The sequence below is a fragment of the Danio rerio genome, chromosome 24 (assembly GCF_049306965.1).
Source record: "Danio rerio strain Tuebingen ecotype United States chromosome 24, GRCz12tu, whole genome shotgun sequence".
Taxonomy (NCBI): Eukaryota; Metazoa; Chordata; class Actinopteri; order Cypriniformes; family Danionidae; genus Danio; species Danio rerio.
Window position 1 is genome coordinate 5634946 of NC_133199.1, and position 27456 is coordinate 5662401.

Here is a 27456-nt window from a genome sequence, read left to right on the forward strand (position 1 = left end):
GTTGTTAACAATCCTCAAGCAGTGATGCTAAAATTAGCCCTGAAGCCCTGCTTTGGCCACTGTTCACAGAAAATTTGTTAGCAGTATTTGTTGCAATGCGATCTCGGCCTCCACGGACTTGACAAATGACAAATATTTAATGCGGTATCTAAATAAATATAAGCACATAAAAGTTGCATGCATAATAATCTAAAATTCTTCAGATGAATAGGACATGCCACACCACAGGACCATCAGTGTGCCTTCAATATTTAATATCTGGTACCCACTTACACCTAAAATATAAATTAGAGATGCTGATGTTACATCATTTCAGCGGTGTAAACATCTCAGCCAATTACACAGAGAGCTTCATTTCGGCCAATTTAAGTTGCAGGATGCAAGCAGCAGCAGTCAAACCATTATAATAATGACTATAATGTGTGTCCTATTATTTGTTTGACAGGGAACTGTTCTTATTTCTCACTATATCTTAATGGAGTTTTCTTTTCAAATCTTAGATAATGTTCCGCCTGTGTCAGGATGTGGTTCATTTATCATGGTTTATCATAAACAAACATTGTGTCCCAGTTACCCAACTTCTCCTTTGTCTTAAAAAGTATGCACTCGCTGTTTTTTTGAGGAAAAACATTTTATTCTTTCTACTTTTGCATGTGGTTAGCATTGTGGCCTCACAGCAAGAAGGTCGCTGGTTTGAGTCCTGGCTTGGCCAGTTAACATTTCCACGTGGAGTTTGCTCGTTCTCCCTATGTTAACGTGGGTTTCTTTAGGGTGCTCGGGTTTCCACCACAGCCCAAAGACATGCAGTATAAGTAAATTGGATTAACTAAATTCCCCATACTGTATGAGTTTTTGTGAATATGAGAGTGTATGGGTATTTCCCAGTACTGAGTTGCATCTAGAATTGCATCAGATGCATAAAACATATGTATGATTAGGTGGCGGTTCAATCCTATTGTGGTGACCCCTGATATGTAAGGGACTAATCCAAAGTAAAATGAATAAATGAATGATCTTTCGCATAAGGGAGTCTGTCACATGGCATCCATTTTGTCAGCCTGCCAATCATCCTATCAAAGTTAACAATTATCATATACACACTTCAGATTTTAACTAATTTCAACCAAACCTACTCCAACCTATCTGCTAAACTGAAAAAGTCACCTCTACCAATGTTTTAACGTTTTGTAAATTTTTATTTAGTGTATATTGCGAAGTATGTATACACAATCATGTAACGTTATGACAAGATACTCAGTTTTTATGTTAATTTAATATTCAAATAAGTTAACCTTGTTTCAACTTCACTTTTTAAAGCTATACCAGTCCGATATCATGAGGAAACATGATTATTTTATCTTTTGTCAGTTTAGTGTGTAAAATTCCGTCGTATGAAAATGTATGATTTTTAAAAGAAGGTGTGGCATCAAACCCCACCCCTAAACCCAACCGTCATTGGAGGATGAGCAAATCGTAGTAAACTGTATGAACAAGATTGTACGAATTCATAAGAATTAGCCACTAAATCAAAAAGTTACAAATTTACCGTGAGATAGTGTTGGTTGTATAAGATTCAACTTACTGTTGTAAGTCAGTTAAAAGCAATGTACTTACACTTGTGAAGTCTATAACTTTAAAAACATATATACTGTATCACATACATTTGAGCATCGTGTATCTAAAATTTGTATACTGCATAGTGCTCGTGATTGTGCGCAATATACTGACACTGTGGAGATCAAACTAAATTTTTGTTTTATGTGTTCAGATGTATTTCCGTAGCTTGATTTTTTCTGACTAAACCACTGAAAACATCTCATCTGTTTTGGGTACATTTCTAAAGGGGTTGAGAATCTGATTGTCTTTGGAGTATAAGGGAGCAGAGGCCTTTTTTTTGCCCAGTGACTCTAGCTTTGTTGCTAAATGACTAACATGGATTTTATTGAGAGAATAGCTGTGTCTAAGTGCTTTAGGAAGGCTGAAAAACAACGTCAATTCGTTTGGAGACGTGTCTGAGTCCACTAGATCCATTCAGAGGTTCATCCAGCTCTGTGAGTTCATCAACTCCTCCAGAAACTTTACCTGGATAATGGAGGCTTTCAGCGGTGCTTCCGACTTAACCAAGCCCAGTTTGATGAACTGTTGTCCGGTGTCGGCAGGAGGACTTTCCCCTGGGACACTAACAACAAGCGCTACATCCTAGTCACGCTCACAATGCAAAGCTCCTGATTGGTTATCGCGGCATGAATGTCCGCTGAAGTTCAGATTTTTAAACTCGAGCGATTCGCACGAAATGTGTGTTAAGAGCGTCAATCCCGCAAAACATTTAATTCACGCCACTTCATTCACATGAACCACATCAATCGTGCCACAGGATGTCTATTCGAGTCTTTGCATTGATTTAGCATGCAAATCACTCACGCTTGACACTTCATCCACGTCTGGTGTAAACGCAGCATAACGTGACATTAATAAATAACACAATTTTTATTTTGGGTGGACTATTTTCTTTAAATAAATCGTGAGTCGTGAGTCAGACAGTGCATGGTTTCATGCCTTAAAAAGGTACAAACATTTAAATCTTGTGTACTGTTCAAAATGACTACCCCTTCGTTTTGTTAGTGGCTGTTTTTGCCCCATTGACTTCCATTATAACTACATTTTTTGATTGCAAAGCCTTGACACCAAATAATCATGCATTATTGATTGTTGGTGTTTTCCCTGTTAGAATGAGGTGACATTTGTAAAAAAAAAAAAAAAAAAAAAAAAAAAAAAAAAGTAGTTTTTAAAGCATTTCAAAGCATTTTTCCAAAATATGTGTTAATACAATGTCTTTAAAAAAGTTTAAAGACACTAAACTTTTAGGCTTGCTTAAAAATACAACATGATTTGAATGTATTTTTAAATAGATTAGGATGTTATGCTCAAGAACATCAGCTTCCTATAAATATTTAATGCCAGCTATGCACATACACTTAAAATGTAAATCAGAGATGCTGGTGTTTCACATTTTAATAGTGTAAACATCTCAACCAATTTGGCAGTGTACTGTCATTCCAGCCCAACTTTATTAGCAAAATAAATGACTGAGAGATGTAATTCTTACTGATAATGCTTCGTAATAACTAGACCACATCTGGAATTTTGGCATACTTTACATACCTTTTTATGTACAAAACTTGAGCTAGTTTCTTCAAATTGTATCTAATCACATAAAAGAAGTCTGATGCTATCTCACTTAGTATTTGGCATGCTATTTAAGACAAACAGTTACACGTTGGGTTTGCAGAAGGGCGAATGTTAAGCTTACAGAAACACTGCAATGGATTCACGAACAATGGAAGCAAACGAGATAAAGAACTTTGCTGATGGATGAGGGTTGGGGGTGACAATTAATGTCTGCAGTGAATAAATTGTTGTGTTCCGAGCACAAAATGCCTCATAATACCCATGAGCCTGCAACAGTTAGCCGTAACAAATTCTGAGTTAATCAGTTTGCTTACTCCTGGTGTTCGTAATGAGACCCATCGGTCATGGGAATTGAAACGGTTTTCTTTTCTAGATCTTGACTGAGTTGTGGTTAAGAAATGTGTAGTTGATTTTGATTAGCATGGACTGTGGAGTTTAGCATACTAATGCCGGTGTGGGCCACTGCAACAAGTACCCAGAGTCTGTCCTATGGGCTTAACCCGGGCAGCTCAAGAAGAATGGAAGCAAAAAAAAAATTGATTGCTCTGTTCTGTCAGGGGGGCTCGAGGTGAGAGAAAATTGCTACATCTATTATGTGGCAACAAGAAAAACTAGGAAAGCCAAATGTTTAATTGCCGGGCAACTTTGTGAGACTGGCCTGCAGAAGTAATGGTCAGAAAAATGCTTTTTCTTATAGGAAAAGAAAGGGTGTTCCATCAGAAGAGAGTTTGGACTTGCTTCTGGCTCTCCGACTTTTATTCTTTGTGTACTGACTGCACTTGTTTTGATCATATTTTAGATACCAAATGATTAATTCATTAATCACAGAATTTGTTTATTGATACATTAAATCACAGTCAATCTATTTGTTTGTTTGGCATAAACAGAATTTAATGAAAGAATTTAGTTAAAGTGAAAGCAGTAAAATTGTTAAAAATGCAGAGCTTTTCACGGATAAACTGCACCCATGTCGTAGGGACGATGGTTGACATTTATCTGTAGGCTTAATCTAAATAATAATATAAATAATAAACTTAAAAGTACTTTTAAAATGTAAAAATGACCAGGGGTGAACTGGTACAGTATTTTTACATGGGAAAAGTTATTGTGGCTCAGGCTACAAAAGGTGCAATCGAAAAGCGAAGTGAGGGGGAGTAGTGTGCTTTGGTTTAGGGAATGTGGTTTGATTTAGAGTGGTGTGGTTTGGTTTAGTTTGGTAACTATAGACCGGGGGTGGGGTGGGGGTTTGGTGGTGGGTGCGTGAACGTGGGGGGTGGTGGGGGGAATGTTAGGCCAGAGTCAAGGTAGCAGACCAGATTGACTGTGCTCCCTATGGCCAGTCCTCCACTGTCCATGACACTGTTTGTCCCATATACATAAGCTTAGCCTGAAGGACCCATGATGAGATCGCATTTTGAGTCCTTTTGGGGTTTTTGAGTCATTCGTTCAACATGTAAGGACAAAGAGGACTCAAGAAATGAATAGATCTAATAGTTTTCCAGGTCTGACTGCATATGATTGGCTTCTGTTATTTCACGTGATGAAAGAAAGACTGAAACCTCATGGAAGACTCAAAGAAGGTACTGATCTTACACCCCACCTGCATAAATGTGCGTATGCGTGAATGAGCGAATCACTCCTTTAGAGGACTCATCATTTTGGAGTCATATAAAACATTTGTTCAAAATAAACAAATTGTTCAAGAAAGTCTCATGACTAGTTGAATCCCAAGTACATGTTGATGACAAAGATGGCAGTGCAAAGCATAGATTACCTAATATTTCCTACTTCAGGGCTCGAAATTGCAACCATTTTGGTCGCATTTGCGCCCGAAATTTTATCTATGTGACCTAAAAATATATTTGAGAGCATATGTGCGAGTGCATAAAAATATTGTGTGCGAACAGTTTTTACAGCAAAATGTTCACCACATGCGTGGAGAGATTCACGCAGACACCTTTGTACTTGAAACGCGAAACGCAGAGCTCAGGACTGGTTTTAAACAGTTGTCATGTCAACTTGCTGCAGTAAACAAAGCCAAGTCTGTAATGCTTGCCCCGCCTTCACGCTCTTCTTATTGGCCCAATGCTCTAGAACTGAACGCGAATGGATTGGTTCATATAAGCTGTCAATCACTCAGTCAATGCCTTCTGGCTTGGGATGACAGAGAGAGCTACTATAGCTTCCAGACAACTGTTTGCCACATCTAGCACGGGAGGTTCTGTTTAATCCTTCATATAATCGACAGATGCTGTCCGGCATGCAAGCGGAGCTTATAGTTGGTGGGTGCTACCTAGCAACAATGTTAATTTCGAGCCCTGCACTTGCAAGGTCATAGCCATATCCGGGGTATATCGTGGCAACGTGAATACTGAATTCTGATCATGTGCCGGACTTCCCAGAATGTATACTTTTCTTAGGCAATGCTGACTACACTGGTTGGGTTATGTTCACAACATGTGAAAAATGCGAAAATCAAGTCAACACTAGCAATACCTGCTCTAAAAGATGCTCCAAATTATGTTTCAGCGGTAGTTTTGAGAACTGTGAGGTCAAGGTTCAGGGCATGCTATTACTGCAACCAATAAATCAGTTTTTCTTTCACCGGCTGCTTCTATAGTATTAGACTTCCACAGCCCCAATTCCTTCAGCTACAAGACTCATGAACCCTCATTTATTTACTGGACATGTTGATCCAATCAAAGCAAACTGAAAACAAACCATAAACACTGCAGCTTCAAGATCGCAATCCTCCAATAAATGAAAACAGGGCACAGCAGCCTTGGCTGTCCTAGCTTTCTGCAGATTTAATGCATTTCTGACTCTTAGCAACAGGTTGATGTTCCTGATAAAGCTAATGGAAAATAGCATTAAGAGTATTACGGTGACAGACATCATTGACTGCACTGGGTAATAGGGGTCAGCTTGTGTTAAGCAGTTCAGGGAGGCTAATAGGTTCGGAGCGGCATATTGATTGGTGTTCAGTCAACAGGGATAAACAAAACATTTCCCATGAGGATGCTCTTTCTTTCTCCAAGTGATCTGTTCATCTTGTGATAAACGACTGGACTATGACTGTTAAAAGACAGTAATCCTCACATTGAAAGGGAAAAAACACCCCAACCACAAAAATAAGTGTATTGAGTTGTATTATTTCCTGACAAAACAGGTAAATATGGTAAAAACTGTAATAAATGACCGATAAAATCATACCTGGACATGTAGGTTATGCAATGAGAGGGACACAGCATCTCAATTACATTAAACAGCACAAACATTTTCACTATTTCCCATAGTGGATTGATTGATCCATGATCAGCCTTAAGGACTTCTTCTCTTCTCCTCAGGTCTCTGTAGTGTTGTGATACATTATATTCATGCAGCAGTGTTTCAGTGCTTGAGAAACAGTTTGGATTGGAGAAGTCAACTTACAATATTGGTCACTTCTAAATAATTAAAAGTATAGTGCATTCTTTGTTAGTGCGTGATGCATTGCAATTTAAATGCCAATTGGTATCACTTGTACACTTATTAAACTGATGAAATTACCAATGCCCTGAGCAAACTGATCGAGGATTGTTCCTATTTCTAAGTACTGTACATGTAGCCAGCGATATCAAAGTCAATGTCAAAGTCAGCTTTATTGTCAATTCAACCACTTGTACATTACATATAGAGAATTGAAATTACGTTACTCTCAGACCCTAGGTGCCTAACATATAACGTTAATACAAAACATAGAGTTTTAAGAAATAATTTACATTAGAATTTATAAATAAAAGAATTAATAAATACAATTATACATAAAATGACATATAAATATATACATTAAATGTAGTCTAAAGAATAAAAAAGGATAAAAATTTGTAAACAATACAATACAATGACATTAAGGGCAAACAAACAAACAATATACTGTATAGGGCTCTTTTGTCTAGTCAGCTATGGAGAATCGGGCAACCAGCCCTGCTGAAAAATCCAGCTTAAACCAGCCTAGGCTGGTTGGCTGGTTTTAGCTGGTTGACCAACCTGGTTTTAGAGGGGTTTTGGCCATTTCCAGGCTGAATTCCAGCCATTTCCAGCCTGGTCTTAACTGGAAAATGACCAGCCAAATCCAGCTAAAACCAGCTTGACCAGCCTGGTTTAAGCTGGATATAGCTGGTTTTGGCTGGACTCCCAGCTTGGCTAGCTACAACCAGGCTGCAAATGGCTGGAAACCAGCCTGGAAGTGGCCAAAACCCCTCTAAAACCAGCATGGTCGACCAGCTAAAACCAGCCAACCAGCCTAGGCTGGTTTAGGCTGGATTTTTCAGCAGGGAGGCAACAGAGTTGCAGTGTCATTCACCCAACCACAGTCAGGCAAGGCTTCTAACGAAAAGCTCAAATCGTATGTATGCTTGTTAATAATAGTTTGCTGTCAATATGTGCCAACTGAGTGTAGTCGTGTCTGCAGAATTGCGTTTGCATCAGGTTTGGTACGTTAAGGGCGTACTCACACTATGTACAGTTTACCTTGTCCCCCCCTCCCATCTCCCTGCCCGCAATCACATTGCATTCGTGCCTGAGCACGCTTACGTCACCGATGATGCGCTGTTCAGTTTAAGATGTGCTCTCTCTCAGCACAGTGGAGATTTCTTTAGGTTTATTGTTTTAGTCGTTTGATATGCGGTGACACACAGTCAAATATTTCGCCGAACAGATCAGACACTTTTGACGCTCATAAACAATCATTGTGCTGCAAAAATTAGGAGGTTTGCAGAAGGTGCAGCTGTCGTGCAGTGAGGGGTTTGCATCTTTAATAATCTATGACAGTTTGCGTTCATTGAACAGTAAGAATGATTAATAAATCCATACAAAACAGTCCCGTAAAAGACAGTTCTCGTCTTCAGTTTTGGGCTCAGGCGCACATTGCACTCACACTACAAGCACACCACGCCAAAGCCAACTAGAACTGTGCTCTGGCACACTACTTCCAACCGGGCCAGAGCCGGCCAACTGAACCATGCCTGAGCCTGATTCAGAGCACTTACACTTCTCAAACGATCTGGGAAACAGGCCTGAGCACGGTTCGGAGAGCATAGTGTGAGTACACCCTAAGGCATTTCTTAAGTCAGGTTTGAGTCTTATTTTCAAATAACAAACAGGTCTGGGTTGGGTCCATCCAGCAAATTTAAGGGTCTCTTTAGGATTGAGTAACCATTTTTGAACCCACGTAAGTACCAATTATGTGACACGGTGGCTCAGTCATTAGCAATGTTCGAGCCCCAGCTTGGTGAGTTGGCATTTCTTTGTGGAGTTTACATGTTCTCTCCGTGTTTGCTTGGGTTTCCTTCGGGTGCTATGGTTTCCCACAGAGTACAAAGACATGCAGTAGGTGAACTGAATAAGCTAAATTGGCTGTAGAATATGTGTGTGAATGCAAGAGTGTATGGGTGTTTCCCAGTGGTTGGTTGTGGCTTATTATCACCAATAAAGTATGATCTTATTTTACATCTCTAACCCTACCCAATATCTAAATCCAACTACTACCTTACTACTAATAAGCAGCTAATTAGCAGTTTGTTAAGCTAAAGGTTCTAGTTAATGGTTTGCTAATAGCATGAACTGTACATTAAAATGAAGTGTCACCAAATTTTTCCCTAATGTGTGACCTATTACCACCTTTTAAAAGCAAGACAAATCTTCCCAGCGTTTTCTGCCTGGAGTCCTACAGTACTTCCCTCTGTTGGTCAGAAGAAATAAATGATCTGCTGTCCCAGAGGAGCTAAAGCAATAGAGCTATATTCGGAGCTATCAAGACCCTTACAGACGCTATAGATATTGGATTGTTTCGTCCTCAGAAAGAACAGCATTTATCTTGAGGCACCGAGTCTCCTGATTGAGCAGGTTTGCTCTCTTTGTGAAGATGTCAAAGGCTGCGGTCTGGATGTCCGCCTCCAGTGAAACACCACAGCAGGCCCGCGTGATTCCTAAGATGCTGAACGTTGGAAATATGTCAGCCTCACAAGAACAGCCATTCTTCAAGTTGGCCCAGCCTGGGAGATTGCAGTGCATCCGCCATGTGCCAGATGTTACAATCTAATAATATCATTCCTCCTCTGTCAGCATCTGGCATTTTTCTGGGAATTTAGCTGGGTTATTATTTGCATTATTATCATTATTATTTCTATTGTTATTATTATTATTAGCAGTAGGATCCTGGATTAAGTCATTCTACGAATAGGGTACATTTTTGTAGAACACTGCAGACTGGGGGGTGGTGCAGAGAGACCCCTCATTCAATTGTAAAGTGCTTTGATTGTAAGACAATACACAATTAATGTGCTATATACATGTACATTACTCACTATTGTTGATTTGTTTTCTTTAAAAACATTTTGGTATCGTTTAATAAGGGTCTTTAACTTTCCAGAATGCACACAATAATTGAAGACTTAAAAAGGCTGTCACCAGACCCTAAAACCCTGGGCTAAATTTGGGCCAATTTAGTTTGTTTAGTCCAATTCACCTGTACCACATGTCTTTGGATTAACCTGACTGATGGCTGATAAAAGCAGCAAGATGAATTCTGAAGTGTTTCAGGCAATATTTTCAGCTCATGTTAGGCCAGATTTTTCAGGACTCATTGGACAGTGCTTCACAGTGTAGATGGAGAATGACCCAAAGCATACAGCAAAAGTAACCAAAGAGTTTTTGAAAGGGAAAAAAGTGGAATTTTATGCAATGCCCAAGCCAATCCACTGATCTGAATCTGATTAAGCATGTATTTCACTTGCTTAAGGCAAAAGTGAAGGGAAAAATCCCCAAGAACAAGCAGGAATTAAAGACAGTTGCTATGGAGGTCAGACAGAGCACCACCAGGAATAAAACTCAGCATCTGGTGATGTCTATGCATTCCAGACTTCAGGCAGTAATTGACTGCAAAGGATTTGCAACCAAGTATTAAAAAGTGAAAGTTTGATTTATGATTATTATTCTGTCCAATTACTTTTGGAACCTTAACAAGTAAGAGGCACATATACAAACTGTTGTAATTCCTGATTTGGATATAAATCCCCTTAAATTAAAGCTGGCAGTCTGCAGTTAAAGCACATCTTGTTAGTTTCATTCTAAATCTATTGTGTAATCTAAGATAAAAAATGTTAGAATTGTGTCGATGTCCAAGTATTTCTGCACCTAACTGAGGATATATATATATATATATATATATATATATATATATATATATATATATATATATATATATATATATATATATATATATATATATATATATATATATATATGTGTGTGTGTTTTAAAAAATATATATATAATTAAAAATTCTATTATATATATATATATATATATATATATATATATATATATATATATATATATATATATTATATACACATACATATATATACATACATATATATATATATATATATATATATATATATATATATATATATATATATATATATATATATATATATATATACATATATAATTTAATTTTTTTTTAAACACCAATACAATACATTCAAATACTATAAACTTATAATGTATAAAAAGTATAACTGATAATTTGAACAAACTATTTTCATTCAAATATGCGTACGTCTGGTCTGGAGTGTTCCTACAGTTCTGAGTTAGGACAAATTGCAGATAAGAAGACAGCATTTGTGATTGTCAATTTTTTTTGTGAAAAGCGCATAAGTGGGGTTTAAGAACAGATTTGTTTGAAAAACGAAATATGAGGTGAATGTGGTCCATATATTTTTTTTCTGTGTATTTAGGCTAAAGAACTGTGAACTGTGTGAATGTGAAAAGTGCAGAACATTTGTTTGTTTGAAAATCAAGCATAGATCAAGCTGTTGGCAAAGAATGTTGGAAGATCTCTGTCCTGGAGGGCCGGTGTCCCTGTAGAGTTTAGCTCCAACTTGCCTAAACACACCTGCCTGGATGTTTCAAGTATACCTAGCTTGTTCAGGTGTGTTTGATTAGGGAGCTTAAATCAGCAGGACACCGGCCCTCCAGGAACAAGTTTGGTGACCCCTGCACTAGAGTTACCTACAGTACCTCTACAGCCTTTATTCAGAAAATAACCTTTCCAGCACTCAAAAAGTTCCCTTCCCAACAATGTTAAAGTGCTCTAATGATACTATTTTGAAGCTTTCTACAAACCTACACACGATTAAGCAGAAAGACTGGAATTGCTGAAATTGAAAAGCATAATGAGGCACTTTAAAGCATCTTCAGTATGCAGAATGTGTTACCCACTATTTTCCCAAAATGTGCACGTTTAATATTTTGCATTTCCTCTACCTACACCCTTCAGGTGAATCAATATTTACATTAGACAAGTGCAGCTCCTTGGATAAAGTGATGACAGCTTCACTTCTGTGCCATTGTAATTAGTCCCTTTGAGAATTTGTCATAACCTGTTACAGAAAACACCTGATTATGCTCCAGGCATGACATAAATCCTATCGCTAAATCTCTGACAGCAATTACAGCATCGTGTTTGTTGCACCGGAGTTTGCATATGCTCTCAGGAGAAAAGCTCAGATTTATGAAAATGAATTGCGCTATTGTGATAGTGGCATTGTTTGATAAGGTTTGGCGTTTCTTCAAAGCTTCTATTGATACATCATTTAAGGCTCTGTGATATATATATTTTTCATTTTCTTCTAAGAAACTGCTGACAATAGGTTTTGCAATTCCCTAGACTAAATTACTCTCAGATGTACCTACTTGATGCAACCGCATGAAATATCCCACTGCACAAGGCTAATGAATAAATTAAAGATCACACTGTATAGGGATTGACTAAATAGGGAAGAAGGAAAACGTGACCTTTGGTTTGCGCAGAGACCCACAAAAATGACATATATAATTCAGTTCAGCCACGTTATGAATCTCCATTGGGCAAAAGGAAAAAAAAAAACTTGGGGAGAAAAAAGCCTTGGGATTGCACCAGTAAATGTTTGAAATTAAAGTTATTATACCAAATTAAGAGCATATCAATTGCATCTTGTTTGGTTTGATTACATCAAATTTAGGCTCAGTTCATTTCATCTTTATTTCTCTAGCGCTTTTACAATGTAGATTGTGTCAAAGTAGCATTACAGAAGTTCTAGTAAATTGAAACGGTCTCTGTTTAGTTAAAGTTATTAATAATAATGAATAATTCCTTACATTTATATAGAGCTTTTCTGGACACTCAAAGTGCTTTACACATTGGGGGAAATCTCCTCATCCACCACCAGTGTGCAGCATCCACCTGGATGATGCGACAGCAGCCATATTGCGCTAGACCAGCTGATTGTTGGAGAGGAGAAAGAGTGAGGAAGCCAATTATGATATGGGGATGGTTAGGAGGCCATGGTGGACAGAGGTCGGTTATCAAATTTGGGGTTAAACCCCTACTCTTTTCGAAGCACATACTGGGATTTTCAATGACCACAGAAAGTCAGGATCTCGGTTTGATGTCTTATCCGAAAGACGGCGTTCAATTTAGTTTAGTTCAGTGTGGTTTAAATGTCACTGCTGAAAGTCTAAACACTGAAAAGCAAATCCATCGATTTGAGCTCCACAAATCCCAAACCAAGCACACTAGTGGCGACAGCGGCGAGGAACAAACTTCACCAATTGACGAAAGTGAAGGAAAAAAAAAACCTTGAGAGAAACCAGGCTCAGGTGGGCACGACCATTTCTCCTCTCGCCAAACTTCCTGTGTAGAGCTGCAGTCTAAACCCTGAAAGCTGAAGAACGCTAATCTGAGCAAGAGGGAATACAATAAGCAAACTTTGGTGTGAACCAAACAAACTGATTGATGTCTAGCTAAATAAGTGTTCTCAGTCCCCTTCCAAACTATCTTTGCTACAGCTTAAAGGGTAAGGAAACACCAAAACACATTTTTTGAGATACTGACAGTCATATATGTGTCCCACGTAGCTAAAAACACTATTAGGACACCTATATTTCACAAAAAAAAAGTGAAAAGTGGTTGGTTTTGTTTTGTTTAACTTTCTCTTATTATTATTATCCAGAATAATTATTGATTATCTTAAAGTGAAACATTCAGTCATTTTCTTTTCAGCTTAGTCCCTTTGTTAATTAAAAACCCACATGAATATGGGGAGACCATGCAAACTCCACACAGAAATGCCAACTGACCCTGCAGGGGGCTCAAACTAGTGACCTTTTTCTGCGAGGTGATCGTGCTACCCCCTGCGCCACCGTGACGCCAAGCGAAAACATGGTATTTCAAAAAGGTAATGAAATCACTCACTCTGCTCTTAACTGAATAATTATATAGCTCCATTATATTTTCCCCTTTATTTTTATTTGACAGTGTACTTTTGTTGTTGTTGTTGTTTTTAATAATTGCTTAGTCTGGTTCTGAAGAAACTTGATGGACGTTTTGTTGCTATTTCATCATAATTCCATCATTCTTATTATTCAAACTTATGATGTTGCCAGGTGAAAACAAGAATGCATCCTAGCTGACCACTAATGATTAGATCATGGAAGGTTCAAGCCCACAGAATGTAATAATTGTAACTAATCTAAATTAAAAAAGACACCTACAGCTGAAATCAAATATAATAGCACATCTACAGAATGACAATTGGGCATCCAAAAAAAATATATACAATAATCTTGCTCTGCAGTGATTTTATGATAATTATAAATGCTAAATGTAGTTTAGGGCAGATTATTTATTTCCATCTGTGCTTGTTGTGTTAGCATGCTGATTGAAAAGAAGACAACACACTGTTTTGCTGATGGATGGTCCTACATTGTGCTTCATACATCATTGGAACAGATTCTGGCTAAAGCCTGTTGCAGCTCAGTGATGTCTACATCCTTCAAATCATATGCAGGAAAACACCCTAGCAACCACACAGAATACAGTAGCAACAGGCTTATCCATCCATCCATCCATCCATCCATCCATCCATCCATCCATCCATCCATCCATCCATCCATCCATCCATCCATCTATCTATCTATCTATCTATCTATCTATCTATCTATCTATCTATCTATCTATCTATCTATCTATCTATCTATCTATCTATCTATCTATCTATCTATCTATCTATCTATCTATCTATCGAACCATCTATCTATCTATCTTTCTATCTATCTATCTATCTATCTATCTATCTATCTATCTATCTATCTATCTATCTATCTATCTATCTATCTATCTATCTATCTATCTATCTATCTATCTATCTATCTATCTATCTATCTATCTATCGAACCATCTATCGAACCATCTATCTATCTATCTATCTATCTATCTATCTATCTATCTATCTATCTATCTATCTATCTATCTATCTATCTATCTATCTATCTATCTATCTATCTATCTATCTATCTATCTATCTATCTATCGAACCATCTATCGAACCATCTATCTATCTATCTATCTATCTATCTATCTATCTATCTATCTATCTATCTATCTATCTATCTATCTATCTATCTATCTATCTATCTATCTATCTATCTATCTATCTATCTATCTATCCATCTATCTATCGACCCATCTATCGACCCATCTATCTATCTATCTATCTATCTATCTATCTATCTATCTATCTATCTATCTATCTATCTATCTATCTATCTATCTATCTATCTATCTATCTATCTATCGACCCATCTATCGACCCATCTATCTATCTATCTATCTATCTATCTATCTATCTATCTATCTATCTATCTATCTATCTATCTATCTATCTATCTATCTATCTATCTATCTATCTATCTATCTATCTATCTATCTATCTAAAGAGAGAGATTTGCATTATAATTGCACAATGTAGCACATGATTTTGGGCATCATGTTGATAAGCGAATAAATTAAATCATTTTGATTGCTTCTAACTGGACTTAAGAGACACGGTGCATTGATCCAAGTGTATATATTTATCATTAGAGGTTTTTACTGAATCGCAAACACATTAAATTATTTATTTATTGTGTTTATGCAGTTGTGTGTTTCCAAATAGCATGTATGGCCACTGTTCACGCTCTGTTTTCATTTATTTTTGTGCTTTCATTTTAGAAACTTTTGACAGAATGACTGATTGACTGTTGACATCTGGCACTGCTCGCTCAGAGTTTTCAGAAAATTATATGCTTGTTTATTTGTGCCAATGATTTAATAATACTTACTTCTTTAAGAATACTTAAGAATACTCCCTTCTGGGGGAATTTACATTTATATTACTTCCACTTTCTGTCTTGCGGAAATCTATTCTCTTAGATTTATCCACAAGGATGTTTTGATTGATTGACAAGAGAGATGAGGAAAAACATGCTATCATATCTTGTAAATTATGCATTTTGTAAATAAACTATAGTGGATGATGCAAATTAATATTATTAACCCCCTTAAAAATATTTTGTATTACTATTGTTAGCTACAGAACAATTCTATCATACACTACCTGACAAAAGTCTTGTTGCCTATCTAAGTTTTAGGAATAACAAATAATAATTTGACTTCTAGTTGAACATTTGGTATCACAAGAGGCTAAAATGAAAGGCAAAGGCCTCTGGATTACGCTTATTTTACCAAAATAAAACATGATCATGCCTTGATTTTTAATTATTGAATTATAACAGTAAGGTTTGACTTTGCTTAGACAAAAGTCTTGTAACTTAACAGAAATAGTGTACATTATAGAATATAAAGTCATGCTGCAGTGGAGAAAGAATGAATATTGTTTGTGACTCCCATGAGCTTGGAGGACAGCATCTCTGCAATGACTCAAATCACTTATTAATAAAGTCTCCTCGAATGGCAGAGAAAGTGTTATTGCAGGAGTCTTAGAGTTCATAAAAATTATTTGGACTCATCTTCTATGCCCATGCTCAATAATGTTCATGCCTGGTGACTGGGCTGGCCAATCCTGGAGCACCTTATCATTCTTTTCTTTCAAGATCTTTGATGTGGAGGCTAAAGTATGAGGAGGAGCACTATCCTGCTGAAGAATTTGCCCTCTCCTGTGGTTTGTAATGTAATGGGCAGCGCAAATGTCTTGATACCTCGGGCTGTTGATGTTGCCATCCACTCTTCAGATCTTTTGCATGCCCCATATTAAATGTAGCCCCAAACCATGATTTTTCCTTCACCAACCTTGCCTGATTTCTTGAGAATCTTGGGCCCATCTATTTAGTTTTAACATCTATCTACTATATGTGTAAAATACTGGCATCATTATAAAGGGTGCCTTTCAAAATATTTTTAAATTGATTCTAATTTCTTACAACCATTAAATGATAACAAAAAGTTTTCATTTGTTGCATCCATCCATTCATCCATCCATCGATAGATATCATATCTATCCATTCTTTCTTCTATGCCTTAGAAGAGTGCATTGAAAAGTGAATATGTCTGGGCATAAATGTTTCGAGCTATTTACATCTACTAGCATTTTCCAAGCGAAAGGAAATCAATGCACAATTTCCATCGCTTTGCCTCCAGCCAACCTCTTTCCACTGTCTGCTTACAGTGCACTGACCCAAAACACACTGTGGCAAACCAGACTCTGGGCAAAAACTCAAAACACCTCAATTCACAAAAACACCTCAATTCTGTTTCAAGAAAAACCTGTGATAGAGCTGACACTTTTGATCCTCACAGGATATCTGTTCAAAGACATCAGCAAAGCTCAAAGCTCATCCTCAAAGTGAACATGTTTATTCCACACATTCATCATCCTGATCGACACCTCGCCCTTGGGGAACTGATTAAAATTAACATTAGAACTTGGTTAATTAAAGAATACATAACAGAGATCCATCCATCATGTATGTCCCATCTTTAGTGAAAGTGTACTGCAAAAATCTGCAAGAACAATGACTACTTGCCAAATAATTAGCAAGGGCAAGTAAAGAAAATGTATCTTTTCTAAATATTACTGAAAGTTTGAGTGAAAAATAGTCCCTCATTTGTAAAAATAATTCAATTTATACTGTGCAAATGCAGCTTGCATCAGGGCAATTTTCTTTTAAAGCTGTTGCTGAGTTTAAGGTTGCTTTTAAACCTAGACAACTGTTTTGGAACAAGGGGCCGGTTGCACCAGTCGTTTAAAACATAGCCTTGTTGTGACTTAAAGGGACAGTAAGTTACAACTTGCACACTACTAAATATTTTTGTGTTGCACCACTGAACTATCTATCTATCTATCTATCTATCTATCTATCTATCTATCTATCTATCTATCTATCTATCTATCTATCTATCTATCTATCTATCTATCTATCTATCTATCTATCTATCTATCTATCTATCTATCTATCTATCTGTCTGTCTGTCTGTCTGTCTGTCTGTCTGTCTGTCTGTCTGTCCGTCTATCCATCCATCCATCCATTTATCATTTATCTATCTATCTATCTATCTATCTATCTATCTATCTATCTATCTATCTATCTATCTATCTATCTATCTATCTATCTATCTATCTATCTGTCTGTCTGTCTGTCTGTCTGTCCGTCTGTCTGTCTGTCTGTTTGTCTGTTTGTCTGTCTGTTCGTCCGTCCGTCCGTCCGTCCGTCCGTCTGTCTGTCTGTCTATCTATCTATTCATTCATCCATTTATCATTTATCTATCTATCTATCTATCTATCTATCTATCTATCTATCTATCTATCTATCTATCTATCTATCTATCTATCTATCTATCTATCTATCTATCTATCTATCTATCTATCTATCTGTCTGTCTGTCTGTCTGTCTGTCTGTCTGTCTGTCTGTCTGTCTGTCTGTCTGTCTGTCTGTTTGTCTGTCTGTTCGTCCGTCCGTCTGTCTATCTATCCATCCATCCATCCATTTATCATCTATCTATCTATCTATCTATCTATCTATCTATCTATCTATCTATCTATCTATCTATCTATCTATCTATCTATCTATCTATCTATCTATCTATCTATCTATCTATCTATCTATCTATCTATCCATCCATCCATCCATCCATCCATCCATCCATCCATCCATCCATCCATCCATCCATCTATCTATCTATCTATTAAGAAAATCTGGTGAAATATGTTTGCATTTTCTTTATCTTTCTTCCAAAAAATTCTCAAAAAAATATAGCCTCTTACAAGGTAATACAACTAATGGAGAAACATAATAATAAAACTAATGAAAATGGCTGAAAATACTCATTATAAAAATGAGTGATTATATGATTTTCCCCCAATACGTGCTGGTCAAAATTGTTGGCACCCTTTTATTCATTCGACTCTTTTGCAACCTCCGTTTGTCTAGACAGCTCTGCGTCTTCTCATAAAATACCAATCCTGCTTATTATTAGAGCATAAACTGTAAATATTCATTTAATAATAAATTATTTTTGGCCGGCATTGTGGCTCAGTGGGTAGCCCTGAGACGTGATATAAGTAAACTGTATCACATAAATTGGCTGCAGTTTGAGTGTGTGCATGCTGTGTGTGTAAATGAGAGAGTGTATTGGTGTTTCCCAGCATATGGGAAGTCAAAGAAGAGTTAGGGAACAGTATTTTGACATCTTTAAAATGAATATAGGGGTGACATGGTGGCTCAGTGGTTAGCACACAGAAAGAAGGTCGCTGGTTTGAGTCCTGGCTGGGTCAGTGGGCATTTCTGTGTGTGGAGTTTGCATGTTTGTTCTGTGTTTGTGATGGTTTCCTCCGGGTGGTCTGGTTTCCCAGTCCAAAGATATGCGGTAAGGGTGAATTGGAGGAACTAAACTGTCTGTAGTGTATGAGTATGTGTGTGAATGCGAAAGTGTGTTGGTGTTTCCCAGTACCGGGTGGTCAATGGAAAAGCATTCGCTGCGTGAAACATATGCTGGAATAATCGGTGGTTCACTCCGCTGATGTGATCCTTGATAAATAAGGTACTAAGCTGAATGAAGTTGAATGAATGACTGAAAATGAATATAACTCAGTTTAAAAATCTTGCCAACTTTATGTGCAATAAATATAAAATAAAAAGGCTCAGATAATAAAGTTAGCTTGACCTCCTCAAGCTGAGGATCAGCATTTTTTGAAGGTTAATCACGTCTTTTCACTGACCATTTGTTTTTATTGAAATGAAGTGGGGGGGAAATGTTTTGTATTCCCTATTTGTGAAAAATGCTGACTTGAGTAAAGTCACTGTTGTGTGGGCCGTTGTAATAATATACATAATGTATGAGGCATGCTTTATGGCCACCTAATAAAATGTTTCCCAAACACTGACAACACAAAATGCCAAAATGCCTGTGTTCAAACAGGTTTGGAAATAGAGAGCCACAGATTGCAGGTGCTAATCATAAATACTCATAAGCCCCTTTCACATATACAGACCTTTCCGGAAAATTATCGGCAATTTTCTGGAAAGGTGTGTATGTGTGAACAGGTCCTTTTTGAAAACACTGGTAAATTTGTTCTTGCAATATTCAGGAAAAAAAAGTTGTAACATTACCGGTAATTTGCCGAATGCTACGCTGTGTTAACGTAGAAGGAAGATTGCCGGAAAGAGCGCGTTCACATCTAGATCACGCTGACGTGAGTCGTCTACTCCAGCCAATCAGAACATTCAGACGCATTCATGTCCGCACGGTTTATGAAAACAAAAGCCTTTGAATATTTTTCCGGACACATTTAGCTGCTAGATGTTAGTCAGATAACGTTTCTATGTTACTTCTTAAAGCCAACTGTGTAAATAATTATCGATAAAATGCTTACAATAAACCGCTGTTTGTTTACCTTCAAGCTCTGACACATGTGCACATGAAGTAGCCGTTTAGCGCTAGCACACACACATATTCTGTACATAACGACATGAGAAAGTGTTCCTCCATATGTTTTCATCGAAGTTGTTCACAATACTTATTCGGCCACAGAGTTTGTGATGTAGTCAAATGTTTACAAATGCAAGCGCAGCCGTTTAGAGCTCATTTCTGGTTAATGATGTCAGAATTTACCGGTATTTTGGAATGGACATGTGAATGCTCTTTTCCAGAAAAATTCCGGAAACTTCTTGCCTGTTTGAACAGCGCTTTTCTAAATTTACCGGTAAGGTCGTTCCAGAAATGTTTCGGATATTTACCAGTATCACTGTGTGAAAGGGGCTATAGTCTGACGCTTTTCTCCGTCTCGTTGTGGAATGGCAGCACATTTAGTTTCCCTGCAGAAACTCTGAGACTTGACAATTTCTTCTGAAGTTAACCCTTAGCCAGCGTCAGGACATGGACGTACTGTTTTTACACTTAAATGTATTACATCAAAAAGAACATGAGTAAACTTGACTAACATTGCATCAGTCTAAAGCTACAACCCTCAAGCAGCCATTGTAGCTAGTTGTTTTTCAATGCCAAGCTCATAAAGCATGTATTTGCTAAATTTGCGTAAGTATACAGAAAACAAGCAAGCCTGTGGCGAAAGTGGCGATGAACACCAACATCTCCAACTGATGAAAGAGAAGGAAAAAAAATTGCACATGGAGAGACCGTACTTCAAAATTAAATTACTGTAAATGCACAGAGCAATTCTACAAAATAACACATTAAAAGCTTAAATTTATAATAATAATCCTGAAAGTTTAATGTTTTTGTTGTGTGTAGACATATTTGTAGATACGCTATTGATTTTATACAGTTTAAATTATTAACAGTAAAAAAAACTGCAATTAAATAAATTTTTTACCGCCAGGTCTGTTCTCTATTTTTTACAGTTTTCGCCTGCAATTTTGTGAAAAGGTTATTTTCGTAATATATCTGGAAGCCCTGCTGCCAGTCAATGTTTTTTATTTTCCAGATATTTAGTTTTTTTAATAGTGTAGATAAGAGTTTATACACATTTATAGCAAAAACCTAAAGACAAAACCAATGTTTTATCATGCACTGGTTCATTTAAGATTAGTTTGCTCTATTCTGCTATGAAAACACATCTGTTTTCTGACCACTGTAGAAAAGAAAATGCTCATTAGGACATATTTGATTGGATAATTCAGCATTTGGATATTTAAACAGGACATTTGAAGTAAAGTGTAAAAGTGGGGAATATGGTAGGGGAGTATTTAAAGGGATGGTTGACCCAAAAAGGAAACATTTTTATCATTAATTTACTCACCTCCAGGCTATCCAAGATGTAGGTGACCTATTTTCTTCAACATTAAAGAATATATTCTAGCTCTTCGGTAATTCACAATAGTCAATGGCTATGTGTACAGTCGAGAAGATTCAGATAAAATAAAATCAGCCTGTGGCTCCTGACTATTTTGATCAGGTTTTATTTACAACATTATAACCTTTAAACCACAGCAAATAGTGGATTAAACTGTGTGTTTGTCAGTCGTAATCATGAAGTTCCTGACATATATTAAATTTAAGTAGCCTCAATTTTATTGATGAGTTTTTTAAGAAGATGATTCAATGATAATAGGGTCACTGAATCATAACTGTGGCTACTGTATATCATGTTGCACTGCCATTGATGAAAAAAAAAAAACACACACCAAAAATCTCTCTATATTTATGCCAAAAATAAGAAGAGGAGACACATTATTAATTTACAGACTGCTGTATAAGGCTCTACTACAAGCTTTCATGTTTGCGGTTGCCAGATGGCAACAGTTTAAATCCCAGCCATCAAAGATTTTCTGTTAAAAATATTGTTTGATAGTTTTAAAGTGCTTAGATTACATTGGTATGAAGTAAACAATTCATTTGTTATATGACAGACCATTAATTAAGATCGGAAAATTTCAGGAATGACATTCCAACTTTTGAAAGTGCTGAAGCGCCAACGATGACCTAAAAAATCTAAAGCATCATATTAAATTGCCATAGAGCCTGTCAGTGATCTTTTGCAAGTCGATTACATGTCTGTATGTATGTATATATATATATATATATATATATATATATATATATATATATATATATATATATATATATATATAATTATGATTTTTGTTTCTTTTTTAAAAATTTCCCAAATGATGTTTAACAGAGCAAGGAAATTTTCAAAGTGTGTCTGATAATATTGTTTCTTCTGGAAAAGTCTTTTTTTTTTAAATTTTGGCTAGAATAAAAGCAGTTTTAATTAAAATAAATAAATAAATAAATAAATAAATAAATAAATTAATTAATAAATAAATAAATGTTAATGTCCCAACACAAATCTGTTAAGTTAACTTTATTTCATTATTCTATTAACTTATTGTATTTTTGTACATATTGAACATCTACATTGACAAACATTTACAAATAAAAAGAATTGTGTCGATTCAGCTCATTTTAAATAATTTGCACAAGTAGTGAGTAGGCAAGTGTTTATTATATGAATTTCAAATTGCTTATTTAAAATGAGCTGAATCGACACAATTCTTTTTATTTGTAAATGTTTGTCAATGTAAATGTTCAATACACTTAATATTTGTACAAAAATAAAATAAATAAGTCAATAGATTAATGAAATAAAGTTAAGTTAACTTAACAGATTTGTGTTGGGACAATAAGAAGATATTATGTGGAACCCTGCACATTTTACAGAGTACATGTTTTTAAATGGCTACCGGTTTCCAACATTCTTCAAAATATGGTCTTTTGTGAACAGCAGAACAAAGAAACTTAAACAGGTTTGGAATCACTTGGGGGTGACCAAAACATAAGTACAGTTAAGGTTACCAATACAGGTAAGACATATTTATTTGAATGAGGTTGTAATAAAATGTTCCTATACTGTACATTCATGAGTTTTTCATCTTAAATGCCTATATATATTGCCTATAAATATATTTATTTACTTATTTATTTCTTTCAGAATGCACTTCAAGTTTCTTACCCCATCTAAACATCAACAACAACACACAAAGGGACCACTAGAGCACCATCTTCTTATCATTACACTCTTAAACTCCAAAGAGAGACGATTCCTCACATCATTACTCGAAGCATGACCGCAAGCCTGCATTCCTCAGGGGTCAATACCGGACCCGAACACCACTTGCTTATTTACAGAGCCGCTGCCAGCCTGACGCGCATGGATGCTCCTTCATTTGGCCTATTGCTGAACAGAGGAAGAGGGATATTAATAAAGAGGGCTTATATTTGCACTGCTACATGGTCTGATCAATAGTAGATTACATTAAGGGTAGACAAGGGGAACCGGTCTTGGTGCCTGACATCCTAATCTGGTCTGTGGAAGACAATCGATGCATTAGGCGCGAAGATATTCCAAGCCCCCGTCTATATCATCCATCAACAAAACTCGTCTCATCAGACTATTTATTCTGCTGCTATAAACAAAAAACGACCTCTATATGGAGTCCGGGAGAGTCTCCGGGCGAAGATCTATGCTGGAAAACTCCATCAAACAGGCAGGTAGACACGAGCTCAAATGGGTAGATAATGGCCTCATCTGCATAACACCGATCCGAGGGTTGAGAAAACAATTTCTCTCGCGCAAATGATAGCATGGAAGCCATTATCAAGCGTGCCCTCGGTTGAGCTCTGCCACGATCAGTTATGTTGCATCGGTCGATGATATTTGCTGGGAGGGTGAAAGGGCGATCGTACACTTTCATTTGCAAACATCTCCCATATCATCCATTAGCGAGCAGCGCGCCAGTCATTGCTCTTCTGTCTGGCTTCTCGTGGGTAGTGTGTGTCTAAGGGTGGTGCAATTAATGAATTTTTAATCAGGGCGCCCTTTGGTTGCAGTGTGTGTCTTGTTTCCATATTGCCGGGCGATTTGATATGGTGGCCACCTACTGTGAATCTGAAAGCGATAGGGGTTTGATGAATGAGCGCTGCGTTCAACAGGAATTTTAAAACCTGACATGAAACAGTTTGTAATGATCTGACACGTTCTCGTAGTTTAAAATAATGCACAGTCAAGTTGGCTGCCAGCTACAGTATAATTGTAGTATTAGAGAATTGTAAAACTGAAAATCTGCACTGTACAAATAAATGCACACAATTGCTTCATGTTATCCCAACACAAATCAAATAAGTTAACTTAATCGTTTTTACTCATTTAAGTGGATTGGACATAAAACCGACCCATAGACATTATCAACATTCATTCGGAAAATGTAGCCCTATATAAATTTCTAGAGATCGCAAATTATGTAGCCAGAAGTACGTGTGGCTGTATTTCATTTTTATAAAACTAACATTACGGGGCAGTATGATGCAGTTCCTTTTCGCGCTTACCAGCTAACCGATTACCTACAGGATGGATGGCTTTCTCGCTGTTACCAGTTTGTCCAGTAGCTCGCCATGTACTGTACGTCGGTGGACTTGACTATGAAGAGGAGTTGATTATTGGCCCATTTCCACTGAGTGCTACGGTACGGTACATATTCGGTTTGGTATGCTTTTATGTTTTTATGTCAAAAAGTAACGTACCCCTTTTTTCGGCACCCTTTTGAAAGGGTACCAAAAGGTGGAGCTACTCGTGCAGCTGAACGCTGATTGGTTAAAGATACGTCATGAGCTTGTGGAGCAAGACAGAATAAAAACAAAGGAACCGCCATGTTTTTTTTAAATACAAAGCCGAGACATTATGGAAATACTATTTGCGTATAATAACGAGCCATGGTTGACTCGAGCTCAAACAAACCTTGTCATCGTCTTGATGAACAGACACAAAGCCTAGAAGAACAATCTGCCTCGTCCTTTTGTTGTTTTACGAGCCTGTCTAAAAGTGCGAGCGGTTTTTGCTTTCTTCCGGGAGCTTGCGATCACGTCTAACGTTATATTTGATACAACGAATTTCTTGAGCTGATGATAATAACATGTGCGTGATTTTTGAAGTGTCTCTGTCATCTGATCCATTCAGAAAGAAAAGGACAAGCGCGAGAGTGAAGTGCGGAAAAAAAGGAGAAGCCCGGCAAAACACAGGAGCAAAATTGTTTTAGCAACCTGAATCATGAACAAACTGTCATGATTATCTTCGCCTTTTGGACTATTATGAACGGTAAATGACAAAATGACTCTCTAACAGAGTTTACATGTGCTGGTGAAGAAAGCAGACACAGATGAGAGGTTTGCGCTGACTGTGGGCTATATTGCGTGTGTTTTTGAATTCAAATAAGTACTAAATGTCTGCTGTGTGTAGTTTTTTTGTAATTAATAATATTTCGTAGACTGTAAGGGGCTGTATGTGTTCATATATGTTGCATTTATACATTTATTTTATATAATTACAGATGTTACGTCATTGATCTGCAGTTATAATCAAATCATGTTCATAAAAAAGTTAGTAATAAACATTTATACACAAGTTTTTATGTGTAAAAAGCATATTTTTTGTGAAAAGTGCTTCTCATATTATATGTAAACAACCCGTACAGCTTTACAGTAGACATTTATTCGAGCGAGCAGGACGTCGACTTAAACTTTATGTTGTACACCACGCCCACCAAATGGGTACCCTTTGTGGCGGAAACGCAAGCCTGATAAAGGTGACCGACCCGAACCGTACCGTACTGTACCAGTCCGTGGACATGAGCCATAAGACAAGGTTCGCGTCCGGTGAAGAATGGTTCCAGAAATCAAGTAAGACATAAACAGAAGCCAAAAAATAAAATAAACAAGTAAATAAAACAAAGTAAAATCAGACGAGGGCTTTTCTTTTTTCTGGATTGCTTTTTAAAACTTTTGGTTGGGTTTAGGAAAGTGGGTGGATGGGTCAAACGGTGCTTTTGAAAACACTATTGGTTGGGTTTAGAGAAGGAGGGAGGCTGGGTCAGTCAGTTGGCCTCTGGTGAACACCCTATTATTTACTTGTTCATTATATTTTTTTGCTTTTGTTTTTGTCTTACCGTTCTTCACCAGACTCAAACAATGTCGTCATGTTTCCAAGTCCGTTGACGTACACGGGTAGCTAAATGTGTAAACCGGTAACAGCTGGAAAGCTGTCCATACGAAGGTAACGGCATTGTACCACCCCATAGCGTTTGTTTTAAAAACTAAATGCAGCCATACTTACTTCCCTCTACATAATTTGCGATCTTCAGACGTTTTCAGAATGAGTCTATGTTGGATTTCTGCATGCGCAGATTCCATGTGGGCCTACTGATAACAGTAAAAGTAACTTAATACACTTAAAAAAGAAAATCATTTTATTTTAACTGTGTAGTATACTGTGTAGTAAATAGGCCTAAAAAAATATACGAAATCTGCGCACGCAGAATTCCGCAGATTTCCGCAGATTTTTAGCCATCATTAAATCTGTTTAAATTTATATTTATTCCGTTTTTAAAATAATAACCGTAATATTATTGACTAATATGAAAATGTTCATATGATCTATTTACAATGCAGTATTATTTTCTGTTTTTTAGTAGATATAGTATATGAGTGATTTGCTTTGTTTACTAAATAAAGTGAATCTAATTGGATTTGCATTGTAAACATTAAATAAAAGTTAAAAGTTATTACTTTTTATTTAATATATTAAGTATAGTTAAGTGTAGTTATGATAATCCCAAAATAATTCAGCATAAATCCGTATATTTTTAACACGATTCTCCTCAGAAATAGCAAAAAAAATGTCAGCAGATTCTGTCTGGCCCTAGTAGTAACCTATGAACTCTAGCAAGTAAAACTCAGCCTTGCGTAGTTGTTTTTATTTACCAGTCTCATTTAAAGAACAAGACAGTGAGGAAAGATGATTGTAAGATGCTGTGCCCTCTCCAGATCCTTGCTTATTCAAACAGCGGCGTAAATATGTTAACAAGGGTAAAGGGCCAATTACATGGTCCAGCTGCAAACATGACATCTCCCTGCCTCGTGTTTATAGTTTTGCTTTAGATTGAACTTTTGCTCATCACAGGATTGAAAAGGCAAATTGGCTTTCCTCGGACTGATGGAGGCACACAAATAGCTGTAATCAGAGGCTGCGTTACAATAATGAGCGGCAATACTAAACAGAAGAGAGAACCAACAGACTTTGATCGTCAGCTCCACCTTTGCCTGCTTTAATTAGAGATATGCTAATGTAACACACACAATGGAAAGGGATTCCTTGCTGAAGCGTAACACGAATTCAATACAGAGAAAATACGTTGATTTCAATTGAAAATGTATATAAACATAGTTACTATTTTAGTGGTGTGCAAAAAAGGAAAAACATATTTATTATGAACTTTAATTTATTAAATTTAAATATATTCATATTTTATAATATAAAAAGAATTTCCTATTCTAAGAATTGAAGGTCCACTGAACTCAAAATTGACTAACCCTGAACTGCCATAGCAATA

The 27456-nt window shown here is 36.7% G+C and overlaps 1 long non-coding RNA gene across 3 annotated transcripts in view; it reads right to left on the minus strand.

Annotated features, from left to right (window-relative positions):
- Positions 1–27456, minus strand: part of LOC137489281 (uncharacterized) — a 380491-nt gene that overhangs the window by 182526 nt on the left and 170509 nt on the right. The gene's annotated exons all lie outside the window — the stretch shown is intronic.